Source organism: Sparus aurata, chromosome 18 (assembly GCF_900880675.1).
Source record: "Sparus aurata chromosome 18, fSpaAur1.1, whole genome shotgun sequence".
Taxonomy (NCBI): domain Eukaryota; kingdom Metazoa; phylum Chordata; class Actinopteri; order Spariformes; family Sparidae; genus Sparus; species Sparus aurata.
The window spans coordinates 14,635,562-14,661,106 of NC_044204.1; the positions used below are offsets into that span (position 1 = coordinate 14,635,562).

At 40.0% G+C, this 25,545-nt stretch overlaps 1 long non-coding RNA gene across 1 annotated transcript in view; it reads left to right on the forward strand.

Moving 5' to 3' along the window:
- LOC115569162 (uncharacterized) overlaps nucleotides 1-5,812 on the forward strand; it is a 34,401-nt gene extending 28,589 nt beyond the window's left edge. Inside the window, exon 3 of the long non-coding RNA XR_003981507.1 lies at nucleotides 5,703-5,812. This is a non-coding gene — a long non-coding RNA (uncharacterized LOC115569162). The remainder of the gene's footprint in view (nucleotides 1-5,702) is intronic.
- The last annotated feature ends 19,733 nt before the right edge of the window (nucleotides 5,813-25,545 follow it).

The following is a 25,545-nucleotide window of genomic DNA, read 5'->3' on the forward strand; positions in this document are numbered from 1 at the left end:
ACATGCAGCGAGGCATTACCAAACTTACACAAATTAATTCGTCCTGAACGGACGTAACAACTAGTCTGGTGCCACTACTGCAAAACATGAAAACGGGGAATGACGGAACGGAGTGCAAAGAAAATCAAAGCCCACACAGTATTCCGTCTCTCCCACACACCGCGCTGATTCGCTAGCACACCGCCAATCAGAACGGCCATTCAGCTGGCACACAACCCATCAGAGGATCCAATGGCTCAGACGTCCGACGGCCCTCCTCCTCAGACTTCGCATGCTCAGTCAGATCCGACAACGTCCGCGCGGCTCCGAAAGCTTCCGACAGAGCCGAACACACCAAACATATTTGTTCCCGACCTCGTCCGAGTCTTTCCAAACGCTTCAGACATCCAACGGTTGGGCCGGTGTGTTCCTGCCTTTAGTGATGACTAAAACAGGTATCTTAAGCCAAAACATTATCTTTTATCTAACCCGGACCATTGGGTTTTTCATTGTGAGAAGAGAAAAATTAAAAAATTTAACTTGAAGGAAACGTAAAGAGATTTGGCTAAATTTGATATAATTTATTCAGGCGATTTTATTGTATTCTTCACATTTGAAAGTAATAATGCTTCAGCTACTAGCAGTATGTGTTTGCACAGGGGCATGTTGAGGTCAGACAAAAGTATCGGGATAATATTGATACTGAAGAATACATCTAAGCATGAGGATTACCAGGCAAGATTTCAATTTATAGTACGCATCTTTTTCAGTGATTCATAAGCAGAATTATGATTGTTAGATTTTTTTTTTTTTGGTTCAGTTTGAGGAGGACAGTATTTACTGACGCTAAACCTGACTATAAATCACAGTACTTATAAAAGTTATTTTAGAGTGTGTTGTTGTAAACCCAGACAGTAAAAAGAGAGTATGTCAGCTTTCATTTACTGTTGCTGGAAACAGTGGACTTCAGCGGGGCTTCCAGTCAAATCAGCCAGGCTCATTCACAAACTCTCACAAAGTTTCTGTAGGTTGAGATCAAGTGAGTTGAGTGCTATGTCCTCGTACGTGGAGGAGAGGAATGCAGCAGTTATGGCAGCCATAGAAATAAAAGTCTGAATGGAGACAAACAGACAAACAGGTCTATGATAACACACAGGCATTTCTCTGACTCGTTGCCATCCAGACATGAACTGTTATTTCCAGACCAAATGAATCACCTCGGTGTGTGAAAATAAACTCATTTCAGTGTTTGGCTCCCTCGACTCTGCCGCATTTACCACTCTGCAGGGTTTGGATTCTATATTTACAACCAGTAATGGAAGACCGAAATGACAATTTATCCTCCGCATTATCTGTCCGACTTTCACTTAGGGATAATCCTGTTTTTATTATATTGTTTATCAGAGTACAAAACCAAATAGTAAAATTACATTGTGTGGTTTTTACGGGGAAAAATATCCTGAAGGATTACCACGGTCCTTACTGAAAAAAAAAACTGCATATGATTCCTGTCAAAATGCTATGTACAGACAAACACAGAGAGCTTACACACAAAATTATTCTCATTTATAAAGTTTTCCTTTTATAAACCACTATCATGTGAGAGACAGAGTAAACAGAGACATTTCGCTATATGTGAAATCTAATCTATTTCTGTGGAGGTTGAAATTAATGTCTTTTGTCTATTTTTTGAAGTAATCTCTTGATATATATATAATATCTAATGGGCAATATTTTGATTTGTTTCACACAATGGTGTCATATCAAACCCGTTTATGGCTTTTCATCCGTCTGCTATTAGAGAAGCAGCTTCAGAGTTTCTGTTGAGCAACACACATTTTCCCTTCAAGTGTTTTTTTTTATATAAATCCCAAAGTTTACTTAGAATGTGTCGCACACCTTCTTTGTGTAAACGTTTATAAATGAGGCCCCAGGCCAGTGAGTGTCTTTCTGCAATAAAGTCAATGAGCATATCTTCCAAAATGTCACACTGCTGCATTCCTTTGAAGTGAATGAAGTTTTCAGAAACCTGCAGGTGTCGAGATGCCGCAGTATCAGGTGAAACTGAGTCACAGCAGCGATACAAGTGTGCAGGTAAACACACTGTTAGATCAATCGAAAATGAGTTAAAAAGTGGGTGAAGTCGCTACTTGATGGTGCTCAACATGAAAACAAAGGAGGCTCCTGAATAAAGGAAATATCCTATACATTCATTTTGTAGCTACCAGTTGTAATGGTTTCAACTTTGTTTCAGAGAAACTGCACTTTTCTTTGTGAAATATTTGAATACCCATGAGCCTCAGCTACTAATACAATGAAAAAGCCGAACGACAATGTTGGGTTAGGGTTAGGTTTGTAATTGGCTACCAAACTGGGAGAAAGGGGGATAAAATCAGATACAAATTTATGAAAAAGGAAATGTGGGAACATAGGGCCTAATATTTAAATAAATTCTTAGAAATGTGGGAACATGGGCACACTCCCCATTGTGTCACCCTAAATCTGGCTGGAAATTGTCCTGAAGTCTCATCAAAAATATCCAGTGTCAAACTTCCAAATGTTAAATTGCAGGAACTATCTTTACAGCCTTGTGGCCTGCAACCCCAACTCCATCACCATCCCCCCCACTTCCCGACATGAAAGTCAGGTCATAAACTTGTACTGTGAGCTTGATACGACAGGTTTTGTGGACATTTTAATACAGTACATAGCCTTTAACACAAATACATTTGGACTTATCTGTGGTTTGCAATAAGCGTTTATAGTTAACATTTTACTATAGCGACTTAGGCAGGCAACTTTAGTGTCTACTTGAACTGTGGAAGTGTTTCAACTGTGACTTTGTCTGCAGAGGAAATTACTCTTTCAGTTCCAAAAGTTGTTCCGAAAGTTCTGCAAAGCAATATCTTGGTTGCCAACATGTGTATTCATTGGATTTTATCTGTTATAATAACATGTCTTCTTTCCAGTAGAACCCCTCTGGAGTGCAATGATTCATCTATCACAGTGGTTCTTAACCGGTGGGGCCCGCCCCCCTGGGGGGGCGCGGACACTCTCCCGGGGGTGCGCGAGTAGGCTACAGGATGGGAGAAGAAAAAAAAAATCTGAAAAAAAAAAAAATCACGAAAATTCCCCCCATGTCGAAATGCAAGTAGTTGGACTATTATAACACACAAACAACTCATCCTTCTGGTGGCTTTTTTTTTGTAAAAAGCGACTACCGACAAATCTATCTTTTACTGGTGTTATTGGAGACTTTTGTGGTGTTTGGAGACGCTGACTTGACAGCACGTATCACTCTGCAGTTACTGTGCTCAACGAGCAGCGGGTGCTGCCGTGAATCCCTCCCCCGTCCAAAAGCACTCACAGGCGGTCAGTCTCTCAGTAGCCTCGCGCAGCAGTCCAGTCTGCAGTCGGAGCAGAGAGGAGACACACGCCACTCCGCGTCCAGGATGCGCATGGCCGCCGCCGTCCCCGCCCTGGCGTACAGAGCGGGGTGTAAATGTAACTTATATCACCAAATAATAGCCGGGTTTTAATTAACCGCAGGGACCCGCCGGATTCAGGTGTATATTTTGATAAATAACCAAATAAATGCCGGGTCTAATTCATTTATTTTTTTTTTTAATCAAGGAAGAAGACGTGACCACTGACAACTGCACGTTTTTCTTCTTCGCCTTATTCACATATTGTGCTTGTTTCCTGTCAGTCACATTGATGATCGCCATTGCTCCGGTGCAGCACAAAATAAAAAGTACGACTTCAAATTCAAACTTTCTGTCGTAAAATATGCAGAGGAAAACTCGGAAGAAGCAGCCGCTAGAAGTTTCTCTGTCGACCCCAAGAGAGGGAGAGATGATGAAAAAATCAAAGTGAGCTTTAGCATCTGTCCGAGGAGGACTGCAGCAGGGCCAGGCTGCCTGCCGGAGGGAGGAAGAAGGCGTGCTCAGCTGCAGACAAAGCGGAGAGGTGACGAGACTCATCATGACTGACAGGCATCAAGGCCACTCAGTGTTACCTTGCCGACCCGCCCCTAGATATTTCATTCACAAAAACAGGGCCTGTAGCAATTCTGGACAGCTGTTTTTTTTCTTCTTCTTCCTTCATGGGCCCCTGACGGTGTCTGTGTGTGTGGGGGGGGGGGGGGGGAGAGAAGGAGGAGCAGGGGGGGCCCCAACTGCAATGAACCAGCTTTGGGGGGGCCCAGCTTGCAAAAGGTTGAGAACCCCTGATCTATCAGATAAGGTGAGGCGGGGGTCAAACTCTATAAGCCTGTTCAGGCTTTCAAAGACGATTTTGTGAGGCCAGAAAAGTTTCAGCGATGGCCTGATGACCTTTCTTTACGCTTTCCATTCCAAAGTGCTAGTCTTACTCAGGATTTAAAAGTTGATTTAATCTAGGGGAGGAAACACTGAAAAGGGACATTATACATAGAGCAAGACAGGACTTCACACACACACTCCAGGAATAATAGTCCTGTAGAGACTTAGGATCCATGGTGATACACATTCAATGCAGGTCAGCCAGCAGTAGATTAGCCTCAGTCGTTTATCTTGAAATAATACATGTAATTCTAAAATAAACTCTTGCACAAGACACTACAGCCTTTCATTTATTTGCGTCACGCAGAGATACAAGGTTTGGGTGTGGCACTCACTCTGGCTTTTCCTTTAAATACACATTCTATTACAGGACCAAGCCGCACTAGCAGGCGCTCAATCCAGGGAGCTCGAGGATATGGAACTAGGATGTAATATGATTAGGGGAAGGATGTAATACAATATGATTTAATTTGATGGAGGGGGCTCAAGCCAAAGAGAGGAGAGGGAGAGAAGAGAAGACGAGGTCTCTATTCTTCCTCGTGGCATGATGGCATCAGGTTTTTTCTATTAGCGCTAAAGCGATGACAGCTTTACAATGCCATCTGTTGGCGCTCAAACTCCACTGAAGGCAGCAGATAAGCGCCACTACCTACTCCTCCATCCCTGCCTGGATCGCTCTCACGCTCTCTCTTTCTCCCTGCTCTCCAATTTGAAAGTGGATTCGTAGGATAGAGATAAGGAGACGAGAGAGTGCACCCTCTTTTATTTCCTCTGTCTCCCTCCGTCTCTCTGTGCATGTCTCCCCGTCCTCATTGTAAGGTTCTTATATTCTCCCACAATCTTAAACTCTGTCATTCAGTCAGCAACCTGCTGCTGCGCCCCTCAGCTCTAAGTCCTTTACTTTCACATTCCATCGTCCTGGTGTCTGATCCTCAACTGGACTGGAAGAGGAGATAAGAGGAGCGGCTTGTTTCCCGCTGCTAGATCCCAGATCATTCACTTCACTGACTTTCTATTCCTCTTGCTGTCTTTTGCTTTGCTCCACTAAATAAGCTTTTGAAAGTGAAGATAAGACAACAGGGTACACCTCTCGAACCCTGGGATCCCCACCAAAAACATGTACTTTTATGGAAGATTTCACAGATCTGATCCGAAGCATGTAGATAAATAAGTTCACTCTTGTTTGGCAAAACTATCCCAAGTCAAGGTCCATTTACCACCCTTTACTCAGGCATTCATACAGTCCTCATCAGTGGATGGAGTTTGCTCATTCGTCATGGAGACGGTTCTGTTGACATGCGAGCTCAGTAGCTGTTCCATTTATAGCACTTAAGGAAATTTGTCCTTTTAGGCTTGGATAGAGTATGAAAGTTCAATCTTCAAGTTCAACTCCCTCCACAGATAAAGGCCATGACATGTGCACCAAAAGAAACCTTTGTCCAGGCTTGGCGGACCAAAATGTGACGTTCATTGTTCTGACAGGATGAATCCTGATGACTCGAGTGATCCCCTGAAGAAACTGTGAGTTTGAGTGAAATCAACAACTACTGGATGGATGTTACCCTCCGGATGAACTGTAACCACTTAAGTGATCATCTGACTTGTTATATAAAGCCATCAGGTTGACATCTCAATCTGTGCAAAAGTGTGGTTTATGACAGACTGTAAAACTATGTATAATACAATTCCCATATACCTGTATGTACCTGCTGTACCTTGTGTTTCATGGAAATTTGTAAATTGGAATTAAAAGTGCTTCTAAAAGTGAAACTCTCGCCAAAAAGGCGCTGAGGCTTTATTTGTGACTGAATATGAGTCAAACCTTCATGTAAATGCATAATTACGAAGAAAGAGGCACTTTTAAGATTTACCGTAGTTTCGTTTTCGGGCAAGCTCATTTTCAATGGGGTGCAGGGGCACTTTTACGCTAGCATTGAAATTGTTATTTTTAAAACACAAAGAAGGCTCGACACAACATGAAACTTTGCTCGTAGTATCACCAGGGTCTCTACACATAAACACAAGCATTGAAAACATTGTTTGTGTACGCAGAGTTTACTAAAAAGAAGGTTTTTGGATAACTCACGTTAGCACTAGCACCTCCGGCACCTCCCTGAGTGTGACCTAACAGGTAGGAGGGCCACTATTACTCTCCTGCCTGTTAGGTCGCACTCGGGGATCGACACTTTTTGTCTGCCTTGACGGCAGCGCGCTGGAGATCCAGCTCCAACGGTGAGTAGTTCAAAAACCTTAACACTGCCATTGTACAGGTGAAGCCGAGAGCGACATATGCCTCTTAGTGTTTTCTTGTCAACATTTTGGTAGTTGTCAGGTTTGGCATAGATTAATTATCATCGTTGAGTTACCTGTGGGTCCTGTGACAAACTTGTTTATGTGTTGCTGGGAGCACAGAACCATTCCTTCATTTACTTAGCCTCCCCGCAACCCACCTGTTATAATTCAAGACACACCCCCCCCACTTTGGGATAATAACCATGGGAGACAGGTAGGGACCTCTGGTGGATCTACAAGAAGCACAGCAGGGGTTAATACCAGCATTTATTAGAGAACTCATCAACAGTTGTGACATATACCTGGTAAACCTCACCATGTTAGAAATGTCAGTGTGAGCAGGTTAGCATACTGACATTAGCATTGAGGTTAAAGCCTCAAAGATCCACTTGCATGGCTGTTGACTCTGTGTGTTCTTACTGGATGCAAAGTGAGCCAGCGTCAACATCAATCAGCTTGATTGTTAGAGTGTCCTAACTGACTTTGAGCCACATTTGAGTCTGACGACCCGTTTCTATTTTCATAAAGTAACATGGACGAGGTGTGGTTGATTCATGAAGTTGGAAAGTGGGAGTTATCTCCAATACCGTGTCATTTATTCTAAAACATAAATAATGTGCCCGCTGGCTGGAGATCATCATTGAGCTGAAGATTTCTGGTGAGAAATACCATCTTAACTTCCTGTACAGTACTACATATTCAAGATTAAAGATTCAAGAAGGTTTTTTGTCATTCCAGCCATATACTCAGTACACCATGAATGAAATCATGTTTCCCAAGAAGCTTCAATGCAAACAAACAACAACAACAACATAGAACAACAACACCAAATGCTACATGTAGCGTTGAAGAGTCATATGGCCTGGGGGAAGAAGCTGTTTTGTAGTCTGGTAGTGACAGACCGTATTCTATGGTACCTTCTGCCAGATGAAAGGGGGGAGAAAAGTCTATGTGAGGGGTGAGTGTCATGGATTACGCTCCTTTAACCTTAAAGTGATATAAGTGAGACAATTATAGTGTGTTTCTTGTCATTTTAAAAGACATATGTTGTAGTTGTCTTTATCTTTACATCGATCCATCACTCCCTGTTTCTGTTGTACCTGCACAACCTCCCTGTTGCCGCCCAGAGCAGAGACGTGTCCTTATGTAAGCTACTTACTTGTCAGTGTGCGTGCATATGTGTGTTTGTATGTTCATCCAAGGCTCTAACACAAGGACAATATGTTCTTTGTAGCTGTATGAGTTACTGGCCCTAAGAGAAGGACTTTTCTAACAAGGTCAGAGTGTTCCCACACAGCCTTGCAACCTTCCATGTCAACACAGTTTACGTAACATTTTGAATTCACTATCCACTCCATGAACAATCACTTTCTAATGAGCTACAAGACTGCAAGCATGGCTGAATAGTAAACACAGAGAAGGAGGGAGGCTCTCTTTCTCCTCAGGCCACTGTGTGGACAATAACCTGTTTAAACCTGATTGTCTTTCCAAGGACGTTTGCTCAGAGGACAGGGCTCTCCTCTATGATAACAATATTTAAAGGATAATGGCGATTTAAAAGAGGGTCACCCTTTGATAACAAGGTACTCCAAAATGGGAGTAGTTGCTGAGGAGCGAGTAAGGAATGAATCGCTTGATGGTTAATTAATCATAAATGAGTGATTCCTCTAACTGTTATTCGAAGACAACATAGTTGATAATGATGAATTAATGTCTAATACATCAATGAATCATTAGGTAATGATTAGTTAGTAAATATCAGTCAATCAAAACGCTGACCACTTTCTTTATGAGTTGTTCTTGATTGACCATTGACCAGCCGCTGAGTGGCATGAACTAGTGACAACAAATTAATTCAGAAATTACTTAATCATTACTTACCAAATATAGACTCATTAGTTACTAAGGACTTAATCATTACTAAATCTTTTTAGTGTCCCTTCAAAGAAAGTCAAACATATTAGTAGCTACCAAATATAGAATTAAGTTAGTTACTAATTACTTAATCATAAGTTACTCTTTAAGTAACTTCGAATACAGTGAGATATCATTCTACATCATGTATTAGTAGTTTTAGCTGTTGTTGTTGGGTTGGTAGTTTGAATGCCAGCCTCCTATTGTCCATGTTTCCTTTAGCTAGACACAGACTAGAATTACTGTCAATAACGATGTTAGAACAATAATGTAGTTCTGTCCCAATTACGACTGTATATTCTATAGCGTCCCCACTCGATCTACTTCAGTTCTGAACCAGTGCCCATATTTGTCCACCACTCCAGAAATGATTAATGATGATACTGATAGATTGCTGTGTCAAAAACAAGCCAGGCTGTGCAAAAAAACTGGGAGGAAAAGACATAAATTAAGAGAGAAATCATTCTGATGTGTAATTACATCCAACAGTGACTATAAACAACTTTTTTCTCCCTTATTTTTCACTTTTTCTGCTGCATTCTTTATGATCAGGAGACACAGAAGAACTTGGACAGAAACAAGTGAGTCGAATATTCATCAAATTTCGGTTTTTGAGAAACATTTTTGGCATTCACTCCTCTGATAAACAGCCTTACAAATGAGGAACCTTACGTGACAGCAAGCTGGGTGGAGAGTGCTTTTCCTGCCAAGGAGGAACACACACAGTGGTCAGTTGCAGGCTGGTGGGCGGTCTCTGGGCAAGGTAACAAACAGGCACACTCCACTGCTGCAGTGCTGCCAGCAATCACTAATCAGCCTCTGCCTGCACAAACACCCGCTCTCTGGACCAGAGAGGAAGGTGGTGACGTCTCCAGTGGTGTTGTGAATTGCTCTGGTGCCAAGAGCAGCCCCGAGCGCCGCCAATGCTGGAATTCAGCAGCTTTAGCTTTTTACTCTGAAAAATGTGTTCTGTGTAAGCGGACAAGCTCAGAGGAGTGACAGATGAGTGTGAGGAGGATAAGAGATGTGGATGAATGGACTGAGCTCCCTTACTTGAACCTTGTCTCGCTGCCTTTGTGTTTCTACCTGAGAATCAGATTATGGAAATTTGCCATGGAGATATCTGTCTGTCCGCATTGAGGGTCATCTCTGTGACTTCTCTGTAGAGAAGTGGTCTTAAACTACAACTACTGGCTCTCTTTTATTTCATTGGCTGCAAAATCCGAGCTCATAAACTGTCTTTTTCTTTGACCTTCGACATTATGCAAGCTGCTGCAACCGCAATATTTTGCTCTCAGGCCACACCTCACACCACAAGCCTCTTTCTTGAATTAGAGAGAAAAATGGGAAATTGATTTTTATATACAGTATTTTTTGTATTTAATGTGGCCGCAAGTTGACTCATTAGCAAGGAGAATGTTGTCTGTTTTAAGATTTACAGAGTCAAGTGGGTTACTCCACCTTACACGCAGAGCGGTGTGCCAAGAATGAAGTGGAGGAGAGGGGAAAGATGAGCAGCTCAGTTTTGAAGGGAAAAAAACGTGGACCACTTCACTGCCAAGTATTAATGCAGCCCACCGAGGAGAAAGCAACATCCTTCTTACTGTAGATGATAAATAAACAGGTGGCAGGTGATAATTAAATGGGTAGAGAAACATAACAAATGCAGATGCCTCCACGCAGGTTTTCGAGGCCACACCGAATGGATCGATGAGGAAACGATGTGAATCATATGCAATGGCCTTCACGCGCACAGGACCTCAACCTGACCCAACACATGGGAAAGATTTAGATGTTACATGCTAGTCAGCCCTGTAAACACTGTCACCGAGACATCAGATGAAGAGGCCTGCCGTTACATTTGCGCAGCATGTTAAAGCTACAGTAAAGTGAAACCCTTGCCAAAATGTAACCTAGGTTTTTTTTGTGAATGTATATGAGTCAAACCTTCATGTAAAAGCATAATTGCGACAAAAGAGGCACTTTTAATATTTACCATATTCTAGTTTTCGGGTCAAACTCATTTTCACTATTTTTAAAACACAAAGAAGGCTCGACACAACATGAAACTTTGCTCATAGTATCACAAGGGTATCTACACATGAACACGAGCATTGAGAACATTGTTTGTGTACACAGAGTTTACTAAAAAGAACGTTTTTGGACATCTTATGTTAGCAGTAGCTTGTTCCACTTGCCGCCATCCTGCCAGCCAGAAGTATCGATCTCCGAATGCGACGTAACCTGGAGGAGAGTTAAGGTGGAATGCTACTGTCTTCCGGCAACAATGCGACGAGATATCTCACGTGACTTTTCTGGCTTTTGATTTTAGTATTGTTTCTTGTATGAGGCTCCTTTTTCAACTTTAAGGTCAATATTTTTTTTTCCATGCATTTATATGGAACTAAGCTTTAGGAGCGGTCCACCTTAACTCTCCTCCAGGTTACGTCGCATTTGGAAATTAATACTTCTCCACTGGCAGGACGGCGACGAGCAGAACAAGCTACTGCTAACATGAGTTGTCCAAAAACGGGTACATTCACAAAAAAGCCTAGGTTGCATTTTGGCGAGAGTTTCACTTTAAGTCACTTTTTCTCTTCAGCAGAGAGGAAGCATAAACAACCTCCGAAGAAAGCACCTACATATTAAAGCCAAGTTGCTCCAGTGAACATGTTAGCTAACACTACACTGGAAATGTACTTGTTGCATCTTGTGAAGCGTCGGGTTTTGTTGTTGTATGTGACGTTCCAATGATGTAAGTGAATTCAGTGCAGTGTCAGAATGATGTTATAGGGATGTCAGCGTGATGTGACCATGCACACGTTGTGTTAGTAATGAATGCATTGTCGGTGTTTTCCAGAGAAAAACAAATTTGGATTCAAACAACCATCCTTCCTCTGTCGCCACATTCACTCCCTCAGCTACAAAAGATGGTGTTATTTTTTATTTTCATGTGCCACCAGAGGATCCATCAGACTCCAGCACACATGAATACGCTACCTTGCAATTCAAAACAACCCAAGCAGTAGGACCCCTTTCCAGCTCAAAACACCAAAACACAATGTCAACATTAATAACATGCTAAATCAACTTTAATCAAAAACACAGCTCACAAATCCTGAATGTTCTTTTTCCACTGAAACAGACCAGGAAGGCTCTCATTCCGAAACATAATTTATTCCTTTCCGGGGAGGCTTTGCTCCTAACAGTTCACCCCAACATTATTTCCTGTTCAAAAAAAAAAATCTCTTCTCCAAACCATGTCTGTATTGCAAGCAAAGATCTGAAGATGATATTGTACTTTTATTCAGAAATCTTCAATACATTTGCAGGAGATGTCTTTGTTTACTTACCAGTAGGTAGCCCACATTAGAAACTGATTGCAGACAGAGGGAGATAAAGCAGCCTATTCCTGGAAGTATGACTTATTCCAAGAACTGTCTTTCATTACACGTACATGATATTGCCTCTATAGAATAACAATAAGGTGTATCTTTTTATTTATTTATACCATTGTAGTCGCGTCCATCAGTGGTGTGCCCCCCAAAAAAACACAAAGGTTTCATCATATGGAAGTGGATGCTGATGGCGGAGGCACACAGGAGACTCGAGACACATTTGAAAGCAGAGGAGGCGGTTAATATATATCCTACAGTCAGGAGAGCTTTGAGCGTGTGTGTTACGCTGTCACTAAGTACACCGACCTCGAAAGCTTTAAGGGTCGGCCTTCCTCCTGTGTGTATGTGTGTGTGTGTGTGTGTGTGTGTGTGTGTGTGTGTGTGTGTGTGTGTGTGTGTGTGTTTCCACTACCAGGAGAGGAATTAGAGAAGAAGAAAAATGAGAAAATGGAGGATGGAGAGGATCCATTAAGGAACACAGAGTTCTTGGAGGATTGATGTTTTAGTCAACTCGCCCATTATGTAACTGCTGGGAACTCTTAACGCTAACATTTAAAGCTGCAATGCAGGACTGTAATGTAGAAATTAATGCAGAGTGAGCCTATCACCTTCAGGTAAATCTGTCTGTACTTCAGAAATATACCAGAGTTTTTAAATCGCACCGATCACATTGTGACTGTTGGAGCGAGCATGGCTTAAACTAAGGATGAAGAGCTACACAACTTTCGACTGTTGTGTGTAAAATTTCAAAACAAAATGAGAATAAAAGCCAGGAGGACAAGAAAAGAGCAGAGACAACGAGGGACACAGAATAAAGAGGATAAGGATATCCCTGCCATGAAGCTGCTCAGGCTTCTCCTGCATGAGACGGTGTCAGCCTGCGTCTGCCCACCGCTGATGGAAAATCCTGTTTGATGAGGCGCCAGTGCCTCACTAATCCAAGCCCTTTGGCAAGGGAGGTCGGTGGGATCAAACTCATATGAAAGGAGAAACAAAGGCAGCTTTTCTTCGGCGTAGTCAATAACCCGAAACTCAATTTGACCTCCTGCTTAGCTGATATCCTGGAAAGAAAGCCCTTCATTAAATTTTGAGAATATAACTAATTCAAAGCTGAGTACAATTTTTTGTTCCGGTGGTATTAACAGAGAAACAAAGGTGTCTGCAGATAAAGTCTTAAAAAACAGAGGGAAAGTTTGTGTTTTTGACATTTTTGTTGGTAGTTACTCACCAGTGGCGGCATGTTAGCTTGATCTGAGATCTTCCAGACAGTCAGTGGGTTTTAATCACGGTCTAGGCTATTATCATTGCTAATTTGTGAGGCTGTAGTGTTGCTGCATTAGGCTGTGTTCAAACTAACACCAGCACCCCATGTCAAACAGAGGGTGGCACTACATACCTCTACCTGTGCACAACAACTGACTGCTGGACTGCTGATTGCGCACACCTCTGGCTGTTAAGCGTCCGCACGGACAGCATTTCAGCTACAGTGTCACTGCCAGCGCTACGAAATATGGTTTTATGTCTGAGAATGAAACACATACTAAATCATGTATTTATTTTCAGCAGGTCGAGCTGTCATCATGGTGCGTTCACAGGTCGGAGAGTCAGTCCGACAACTGCAGCTCGTTCAGATTGCTGCTGTCCCCAATAATAGTGAGTGTGCACGGAGTCCTTTTCCAACAAGAGGTCAGGCAACACTTCACGTTATTGGATCAAAACAGGCCACTCCCTCCCACAGCCAAACACTGACTGGCTCGCATTTGTTTGCTTCGCAAGTGTCTTTTAAATTCAAATTAAAAATCTTATTATCTTATTTTTAATGATTTTTAATGCCCCTGTAAAGCACTTTGAATTGACTTGTGTCTAAATTGTGCTCTATAAATAAACGTGCCTTGCCTTTAAACAGTCTCCTGGGTTGTACTTGATCATTTCACCAGCACCTGAAGAGACACACCCCAACCAGTGCAGACCTCTGCCACAGCTGTGCTGTTTTCTGGTCCATATTTCTGGTTAGACTGTACCTATTATTGTGTCCATGTCCCTGTTATTCCTCCCTAGAAAAACAGTGACCACTGATTAACACAATAGTCGGAGGGTTTTCAATGAAAAGTAAAACTATTTTGTACATTTGCATGTATTAGAATGTACAAAATCCAGTTTCCACCATGGTTATATTGAGTACATTTAAATTTAGTGACTTAAGTTTCACTGTGATATGTATGCACTGTGTCTCTTTAATTTGACCCTCCCTTCATACTCCACGGTCTTTCTTTGAATTAATGAATTATTGATTATTATTAGCTCAATTTTAAAGAATACAGTTCATCATTCCAGCACCATCCTGGAAATGAAGCGACTCTTGTAAATTCTTGAAACAAGTTCATTTGCATCTCGAGGGGTTGAAATGAGACCAACCAGACAGAATATGAATATCTTTCATCAACTGGATAAATCACAGCCAAGATCAGCACAGCAGTTGTATTTATTCATAAAAAGTGTCTATTACCCGAAGTAACAGAAATAGTGTTGTGTTACTTAAATCACTCTAAACAACATCATCAAGACTCTTGTTTTACCTGTCTTTAAAAGGGGGATCTGGCCATGACTGTGTTATAACATTACTATTTGACTTTTGTGATCCAAGTGTTTTGTTTCAAATCGTCCAGGAATCGCCTGCAGGAATGTGTCTCTTCCTTCAGATCAATAGTCATTTCTCTGAGCTGATGTCCCCACAGATAAGTCAACGTAATGTCCTGTTTGTCCCGTGAAACACACACCACGGGACATGTCAGCGCCTGATAGAGAGCTGGAGGTCTGTGTGTGTATGTGTGTAGGTGTGTGTGTGTGGGGTGGGGTTGGGGGAGAGAGAGTGAGTGAGTGATAAGATGGTGTGTTTGTCCTCTGTGGGGTCATAAAATTAACAGCCATAACCAACATCATAAAGACTGATCACAGGAAGTCAGACTTCCCTGAGGCTAACACACACACACACACACACACACACACACTGCAGATCAATCCATCACTGTAGTGCCACATTGTATTGCATGGACTGAAGCAGCAGTTATACTCTAATAGTCTGTTTCTCTGTAAGAATCGGAAAATCGGATATTGGAGGAGTTTTAAAATAGCGAGACAAGTTTGTTTATCTTCTCTCTGGGAGTAAAACTATTAGCCTCTGTAAAAAAAAAAATCAACAGCAACAATATAAAAACATTTTCTGATGGAAGGCTTTTTAACAGTCAGTGAAGGATGATCTGGTGTCCAATTCAATTTCAGAAGAGACTTTGGTGTAAAAATGCATTCAGGTCTGGCTGTAATTTCTCGACTGATTACCAGAGGCAGTCATTTATATTTCCACACACTTAAAATTTGAATTGTGTCTGACACCATACATCCAATCCTATACAGACAAAATGCCGTAATTTTCTGTTTTCCCGATGGACTTTCTCCTTCCTCACTTTTTTTAGTTTGAGAGAAACTTTCTGACATTAAATAAATATCGGTCCACCTGTCTGCAACAGTGTTCAAAATATTCAAAACTGTGCTGCATAACGTGATAACTCTGCAGGCACCATACTGGAAACTTCTACAGTTACTTCCACAATTCTTTCTTTTAAAAATGCCTTAAATATCTTTCTGTTTAGTTAAATATGAATAGGATTGAATATTAATTTTTAGCACGCTATTGAATCATGAGAATGTTTTTCCTCATTTGGGTTGCACATCAGTTGCTGTCAGGTCCAATGAGCTGCTCCAGTAGAGATAATGCCAGATAGATAGATAGAAGACTGGTGCATGATGGACTCTATGCAGCTGTAGAGCTCATTTTGGAAAGATGCAGGATGGGGGCGTAAAAAAAGACCAGATGCATAATGTATCTGAAAAAGCTCCTGGCATGGTGATACACTAGGATGAGGTGTCAAAGTCTTTTCTCATGTATTTATTCTTCTATCTTTTAGGGGGCATCTGGCTGCATGTCAGAGTCTATTTACTAGTCAAAGAGAGTTGTACACAGGCTGTGAAAATATAAACAGTTTGGAGATGCTTTTTCATATCTGGGAAATCATTTAAACCTGCAGCAGTTGCTCTTGGTAAGGTTAAGGAAAAGATCATTGATGAATGGTATCACAGGATGTGAACCCTGCTCTCTTCAGTAATGGTCCTGTCTGTGACCAACTACTCAACCCTGACTATACCTCTCCTGGGACTGTTGCTTGGTTTACTTTTTTGGTTAGAGTAGTTTCTCTGGGCTTCTCATTTTGCCACAGATGGGTTACATCGGAGTAAATATATATATACATATATATATATATATATATATATATATATAGAGAGAGAGAGAGAGAGAGAGAGAGAGAGAGAGAGAGAGACACATATATATATATATACATACATATACATATATATATATATATATATATATATATATATATATATATATATATATATATATATATATATATATATATACATATATATACACATACATATATATATATATATATATATATATATATATATATATATATATATTTATAGATATAGATATATAGATTAGGGCTGTAACGACACATGTATCAAAACCGAAATCACGACACTCAGATCCATGAACCTGTCTCGCAGTTTGAGAAGGCAGAATCGCGTCATAAACTTCCAGTCCATATCCAGCCCTATGAGCTAAACGTAGCCCTTTTCACACAGAGACGCTGCATTAACACCACAGCGCTGTGGTTCACCAGTTCTCTGCCGTTGGTCGTTCACACATCGCGAAGCACCGGTGGAGTAAAGACGAACCGCTGTGTAATTCGCACAGAAAGTCGGCGCTGCGGCTCCTAGTTTTTTGCCGGTGACAGGCACTGTTTTCCGGGCAGAAATGTGATGAGGAGTTGGTAGGACAGGTGGGAGGACAGACGCTTCTCTAAGTACAGCTGCAGTATTTTTTTCCTCGTTGCCAAAGACAGTTACAGTTATTACGTTACTTTAGTTTGGTTCTGTAACATTGCTTTGTTTGACATTTCTCTTTATTTAGTTGAGTGACGGACCTGTGCAGTTAACAAACTGTACAATCGGCACGCCCTCCATACGCGCAGCCAGCTCATCCATTCGTTAAATCAAGGTTTGTATTGAACCGTGGGTCAAAAATCATGATACAAACCAAATTGTGAGTTTGGTGCATCATTACAGCCCCCGAGGGTTTGGAGTGCAAGGGGCGTAAGTGACATTTTCAGAATTTTACAGGAGAGCTAAAACAAACTTTTCATTGATTGTAATGATTTGATTAAAAACAACACTTATATGAATTCTTTAGTGCACTGAAGGCGTAAATGCACTTGACCTGCACTTACGCATTTTGTGCGCCAAGCTTAGTGCACTTACGCCTATTTCGCTCCAAACTCGGTTGAAGTTTTTCACATACGCCTTTTTGTTTTCAGCCTTTATTTTAAAAAGTAACTATTATCGGGACCATATTTTTTTATTATTTGATAGAGCTCATCAAGACCTTTAAAATGATGTATAAAAGTTATTTTTGCCCAAGATGTCACTTACGCCCCTTGTGCTCCAAACATTATATATATATATATATATATATACATATACTTCTGCACAACACAACTGATGGTCCCAACTCCATTAAGAAGGCAAGACAGCAAGACATTCCACAAATGAACCCAGACAAGGCACACCTGTGAAGTGAAAGCCATTTCAGGTAACGACATCATGAAGCTCATTGAGAGAAGGCCAAGGGTTTGCAGCTATGTCAACAAAGCAAAGGGTGGTTACTTTGAGGAATCTAAAATATGAAACATATTTAGAGTTATTTCACACATATTTGTTTACTACATAATAATATTACACAAATACATAATGGTTTCATTCATAGTTTCGATGCCATCGTTGAGAATCTACAATGTAAATAGACATGAAAATAAAGAAAAACCATTAAATTAGAAGGTGTGTCCAAACTTTTGACTGGTAGTGTATATAGCATCTAGTAGTATAAGGGCAGTAGTATAAAAAGCAAAAAAAAATTTAAGACAGGCTGTTGGGGTGTCTGAAGAACGGGATCACATCCTGTTTGTGATCAAGAATCAAGAGTGATTTGTTAGTAAAGCTCCTGTTAGGAATGAGACTCAAAATCAACCATCTGACTAACTCCTTGAATACTAATGCACTCCAAGTGTGGCTGACCTGACCTGCAATCCAAAAACATCAGTGTTACATTCTTACTAACAGGAGCTTCAAGTTATGTTAAGTACGTTAACTTGCGTAAACTCATGTGAGTGATGAAACTTAAGTCACTAATATTAAGGCAAGTTACAAGAGTGAACAAAGTTATGTTCAGCCACAATCATTTCCTAAACCAAACCAAGTACTTTTTGTGCCTAAACCTAACTACACTGTGACCATTTCACAACAATCCAAAAGTCCTTATTGTGTCTTAAAGCAAGTTTTATGTTGAAAGTCTAACAGAATGTTGCATATTATGCCGTACGGCTAACTTTACAGCAGAGCCCATCATCTGCAAAACTGACACTAGAGGGTTAGGTTGAGAGTCATATATTGAAGCTTTACAAAACAAAAACAAGCCCCTAAAAGACACTAAAACGTGAGGGGAGTGTATGTGAGGGCAGCTGCAGACTACAAGCAACATTTTTCACATTTCACACAATTAACTGATCCCATATTACATGAATAGTCTGAGGTTGTTTCTGCCGCTTTGATTGTGTTTATTCATTTTTGTTCCGCCTCCATTGCACTGAACATGCTCTAATAAATCTTTAGAGTCTCTTTTAATTAAATTGCATATTGAATCACAACTTTAAAAACTGGACAGCTCATTAACCTTAATCAACACTTTACCGTGATGTAGTGTGGAGCTATGATAAAGAAAACAGCACCGCAGGTGGAATCCACATGTGAAATGTCGCTGAAAGACGTCAACACAAATAACAACTCTGTTCTCTGTGTTTCTCCATCACCGCGGCCTCATTACAACGACTGCCTGCCATTGGCTTTTGTGGCCGTTCGGTTTTTTCACTCACACAAAACACTGCAGGCACACAGCGAGCAGGAGGCTGCGTGAGGTTCTTCAGATCGAAAGTGTCCACCAAATGGTAGACGTGTAGGTGGCGACCTGTCTTGTCTCTGTCTCACAGAAACAATTTTGTCAGAGTTGCAGACTGCTGGGAGGGAGGGGGGGAGCTTTCTGTTTGTCTTAACTCCAACTGAGATCTTAAGGTCTTAACTTTTGGAGGCTGCTCGACTCGCCGAGGAGAGCATGGAGGTTTGCTCGTTCAAAGAAAAAGTTCTTCTCCATGACTGTGCAGATATGTATTCTCCGGAGGTGAAGAGGATGGCAGGGAGAGACTGATGCACGGCGGGCGCAGACAGAGAGGGGGGTGATTGGCGTGAAAGCCTCTTAAAGGATTCAGAAAGAATGAGATGCAGATGACAAGCGGGAGACGGAAACTCCGCAGGCTCACAACAATAGACAGAGACACATGCAATCAAACACACACATACACACACACACACACACACACACGGATCTCATCTCTCTCACCTTCACGCCGACTTAAACTTCAGTAGCTAATGAAGCTGGAAGCTGCTTCTTCAGCTTTACTGATCAATATAAAGAGAGAGAGAGAGTGTGTGTGTGTGTGTGTGTGTGTGTGTGTGTGTGTTTGTGTGTGTGTTTGCATTTTTCTAAGCTGGATACATCTTTGAGAAAAAAAAATGTTTTTCCACCTTTGCTTACCTGCTTCTGCACAGCAGCCACTCATTCTCCAAACAGAGCAGACAGATTTGCAGTGTGGCAGACACTCTTTGTAGGTTATTTGTGTGTGAAGGATGTTTTTGTTTTTTTTCTGAACCCAATCTCCTGTAGCGTCATGTTCATTTCCTTTCTCCCTCCTCAGGATGGGATAAACCACACACCTGTCCTTATGCTCTACGTCCACACGGCCTCCTGTACCTTCTCGACTGTCGGCTGTATTTGTACTCGGCCTCACTGCAGAGCTGATCTCACATTAAGTTCCCCCTCCTGTGAGCGTGTTTCTTCACTCTCACTCAGACGTCCAGTAGATCATGACGGTGGTAATTTCGTCGCTGTCTCCCCCGCAGTGTAACTGCTCCCTGAGCCCTTCAGCTTATGGTGCAGCTCTGCTCTCCTGAGTGTGATCTCAGTACTTCCTTTATTTTCACACTCACATTATCTTTTCTAATGTGAATTACAGCTTTGGATAATCATTTTGAACGTGACAGATGATGCACTGACCTTGACAGTCTTGCAAAACGTGATTACTACGTTAAAGAACATCAACACCTTCAGAGAAATGTTGGCAAAATTGTCTTGGGAAGCTGTATATGAGGCTCTGAATGTAAATATAGCTTATGATTATTTTTTTACCAAGTTTTATTCTGTTTTTGACCAATGTCTTCCTCATATAAATAACAGTAAAAAAAACACTGCAGGCATGAACAAACCATGGTTTACTACTGAACTTAGAAAATCTGCCTTGAAGAAAAATAAATTGTATAAAAAATACATACAAAGTCCTACTCCTCTAAACTATGCTGCATACAAATCATTTAGGAATAAATACAATCATTTTCTTAGAAATGCTAAACGGGAGTATTATAGTGACCAATTTAGAAGTTCTACAAATAACATTAGATCTACATGGGACAATCTGAAAGAATTGCTCAATATGAAACATGCATCTTCTCCATCCCCAGCTGAATTCCAGGATGGTGAAGTAAAGATAACAGAGCCACCCCAAATTGCAAATAGATTTAATGACTTTTTTGTTAATGTGGGACCATGTCTTGCAAAACATATTGGTGACACTATTGGTTCTCCCACTGATTTCATAAGTAAAGAGTATGTTTCCATAAATGTTTTTGAGCCTGTAAAGACCACGGAAGTACTTGATATTATTATGAGTCTCAAAAACACCTCTGCTGGCCATGACGAGATTCCTGCCTCATTGATCAAAAAGGTAGCCTCTCTAATCATTGATCCCCTAACATTCATTTTTTCCATGTCCCTTGAATCAGGTATTATCCCTCAAGCCTTCAAAATTGCCAAGGTTATTCCGCTCTTTAAATCAGATGATCCAACTGTATTCTCTAACTATCGTCCCATATCAATATTGCCTTGTTTTTCTAAAATTCTTGAAAAGTTGGTATACAGCAGAATTATGAAACATCTAACTACTAATGATATTTTGTTTGAACATCAGTTTGGGTTTAGGAAAAACTATTCTACGTATATGGCTCTTTTGTTCCTCAGAGAAAAAATCACTGCTGCACTGGAAAAAAATGAATACACTTTAGGCATTTTCTTAGATTTATCAAAGGCTTTTGATACGGTAAATTATGAAATTTTGTTATCAAAAATGTCATGCTATGGTTTTAGAAAACATGTTTTACAATGGATTGCAAATTACCTACACAATAGAGAGCAATTTGTTGTCTTCAATGGTGTCCAATCACAGCGGGCTGTACTAAAGTGTGGTGTCCCACAAGGGTCCATATTGGGACCCCTGTTGTTTTTGATATATGTTAATGATCTTGTAAATGCATCAAGTTTATTGTCGCCTATTGTTTTCGCTGATGATACAAACCTCCTTGTCACTGACAAGAATTTTGATTCCCTTATTGCTAAAGCTAATACTGGACTTTTCCATTTTTCTTACTGGTTTAAGTTAAATAAGTTATCATTTAATGTCAAAAAGTCAAACTTCATTATTTTCAGAAATAAAAACAAGAATTACAATGCAGATAAAGCTAAAATCTATATCAATGATAGTGTACTTGCGCAAGTTTCATCAGCGAAGTTCTTGGGCATCTACATAGATGAAAAACTTTGCTTTAAGAATCATTGTGAATTTGTTTGTAAAAAGGTTTCAAAATCTTTAGGCATTATAAAAAGGGTAAAACAACATTTGAAAAAAAGTACACTTCTAACCTTGTATTACAGTTTAATCTATTTTCATATCTCATACTGCAATATAATTTGGGCCAGCACATACTCTTCTTATTTACAAGCAATTCATAGATGTCAGAAATCCTTTGTAAGAATTGCCACCAACTCTTCTTATCTAGCCCCATCAAAACCACTATTTAAACAATTACAACTTCTTACAATTTATGAGGTGAACAAGTACCAAACAGGGGTTCTTATGTATAAAGTAATCTGCCTTCCTGCATCTCTACCTAATTTTTTTCCAAGCTATTTTGAGTTTAACTCACATTATCATACACATTCTACAAGAAGAAAGAATGATTTACATATTCCTTTCTGTAGGACCTCTGTTGCAAAATTCTCATTTGTCTATCAAGGTGCAGTGCTGTGGAATGATATAAAACATTTTTTAGAATCTAGTTTCTCTATAAATGCATTTAAAACCAAGTTCAAACAATACCTACAGACCTAGTCACATCTTTACATCATTGGGTTTTAATTGAAATGAATCTGCAATTTTATGGATATTTTCTGTTTGTTGTTTATTGTGTTTTTTGTTTTTGTTTTTTTTGTTTGTTTGTTTTCCCCTTTTTTCTTTTTCTTTTCTTTTCTTTTTCTATTGATTGATCTGTTTTAGTGATTTTGTATTGAGGGGGAGGATCTTATATAAGCCCTTTGGGTTTCTTTTCCTCTCCTGCACAATTATTTGTCTTTGTATTATTAAACAGAATTCTTGTTTTATCATTGTGCATATAAATAAATAAAAAATAAATAAAAATAAAATGAAGAGCTTGTGCCTGTTTCCTCTGTAAGAAAGGAAACGCAGCTTTGAATTGACCCATTGTATACAGGAATATACAGCCATGTTGGAGTCTAGAGCCAAAATGCCTATATACATATATATATATATATATATATATATATATATATATATATATATATATATATATATATATATATATATAGATATATATATATATATATATATAGATATATATATATATATATATATAGATATATAGATATATATAGATATATATATAGATATATATATATATATATATATATATATATATATATATATATATATATATATATATATATATATATATATATATATATATATATATATTAGGGCTGTCAAACGATTCATTTATTAATCGCGATTAATCGCATTTTGTCCATAGTTAACTCGCGATTAATCGCAATCTTTTTGGCACATTTTTTTCTTTTCTAAATGTACCTTAATGTATTTTTTTCATGTTCTTAATACTTTTAACAACATAAGAAAGGGCAAATATGCTTGCTTTATGAAAACGTTTACTCAACACTTCAAATCATGCAGGACAATAAAAGGCTAAAAAAATATCCCCTTACCCTAAATGGGATCAAAACATGGTGATGTCTGCTTTTGGCGAGGAGGGGGGGGGTGCGTGGGCTCTCTGCATCTGCCATGTGTTTTGCTTGCAAATGATATTTGAGACTCGACGTGCTTCATTGGTAACTCATTTCATGTCGACAATACTTGCAGATAACTTTTGTACTATCAACCGAACCATCTGGCAGTGAAAGTGAATTTGCCGTTCATAAGTCCTTTCTCTATTTCCTTTCACTTTCGCTTTTCAGTCCACCGTGTTTTTCCCGAAAGCCAACCCTGCTTCTTCTTCTTCTGATTCCCTTTCTTATTCTTCTGCCGCCCTCTGGATCAAGACTACAGGTGCCATCGACAGCCGTAAATCAAACAATGCGCATTCTTTTTTTTTTTATATACTGAGCGTTAATCGCGTGTTAAAAAAATTAACGGCATTAAGAGGATGTTGCGTTAATGCGTTATTAACGCGTTATTAACGCTTTGACAGCGCTTTGACAGTCCTAATATATATATAAATATATATATATATATATACATATATATACATACATATATATACATATGAATGTTCATGATTTCAATATGCCCTGCAATCTAAAAGCCATGTTCACACTACAGTAGCACTGTGTCAAAAAACTGCAGCCTCCTTATAAAATGCATTGAATACAATGTCATTGTTTCGCTGCTAGACTAACCACAGCTTGTCTTTTGTAACTTACTGTTGAACCACTAAAGGTACTGGATGCTTTGATAAATTCTGGAATCTTTATTTTTGGTGAACATTATTTGAACTTGTCCAGTCCTAACCTGCAAAAAGCCACCTGGATAAAGTAAAGCTGCTCAGAGTGTGAAAAAGGTAAATGACAGCTATGAGGGCTTAAAGGTCTAATTAAAAAATGTTCAGGTCGGAGACAGGAATTGGCACCAGAACACCAGAGCTGGGTGAGCAGATTATTCAATGGACATCATGACAGAGATGACAGAGAAAGCTAAGAAGGAAAAAGAGACTGAGCAAAGACAGAGTAAATTTCAGACTGGCTTTTAGTCATTTTTGTTCATATGGAAAATCAGTCCATTTCCATAGAGTTTCAGTCAGTGGCATGTCACAGGTGTTACGGTCTCTGGTTCACGTCACATTAGCTTGGCTGCTATCACTGTTCTGAGATGTGTGAAGCTCTGGTGCAAATGCCTGAACACGCATGTTTACTTCACAACATAGGTTTTCAAGATGTTTGTCCAGCATGAAACTGACCTGCTTCACTTAATTGTGGAGGTGAGCGTGGCCGAGGGCTCAGGAGAGCAGCGCCACGTGAGTGATTGGCAGAGCTGGCACCCAGTTACTAATCACTCTCTCCCTTTATGTGCAGTAGCGTGCTGGACCTCAGATGGAGAAGGCATGGGAGATGTCCAGGAGAGAAGCCAGGAAACGAGAAGCACATGTCGTGTTTGGTCCCAGTGTCAGTACTATTGTGTATGACAGATTTAAGCAATAAAAGGTTTAAATCAACAACTGTGTGCTTTGTGACTGCCGAGACAACTCACGGTACCCAGGAACAGGCTTCCAAACTGAAAAGGCTTTAATGAGGGACACTTACAGGTGAAACTATGTAGGTGATAATATGTGACACTTCTCTCTATCCCCCAGAAGATGGTAATCTTCCTGTGGAAGAATTAAATTCTACTATCCTGTCTCTTGCTGTCTGAATCTGCACCCACTCATAAACCTCTGTCACCTTCAGACCAGGATCCACTTCTCCCTCAGGTTATCACAAGTGTTCTGAGGACTGAGAAGTGCAGGTTTAAACTTAAAACAAGACTTTTTACTTCAGACACAAGTCCTGGAGGAGGACGACGCGCCACACAATGACTCATTCTAGTGCTGGATTAGAGAGATTTAGCCATTTAAAACTGAGGATATAACTAATGTATGAACAATACACCATTCATCATGTTGAAGAGTTGTGTCGTATTGATTACATAATCAATAGGCACTGAGAAAATTATGGAACACATTAACTCTTGACATTTTAACTACTAAAGCTGCCTTATACAGCTGGATTCTGTACTAGGATTTTCGGTGTTCACTACATGCTCACAATATTAGGCACGCTGATGCTGATTTGATCTTCTTCCCTTTTTTGTTTTTTATTTACACAATCTGCATTTCATTTGTCATCTGGAGACATTTAACAAGATAAATCATTATGAGAAAATGTATTTCACCTTGATTACTCTTCTGTGTACATCATGATTGTTACAGTGCAGGTAATGGATTACCAAATGGATTTTGATTTG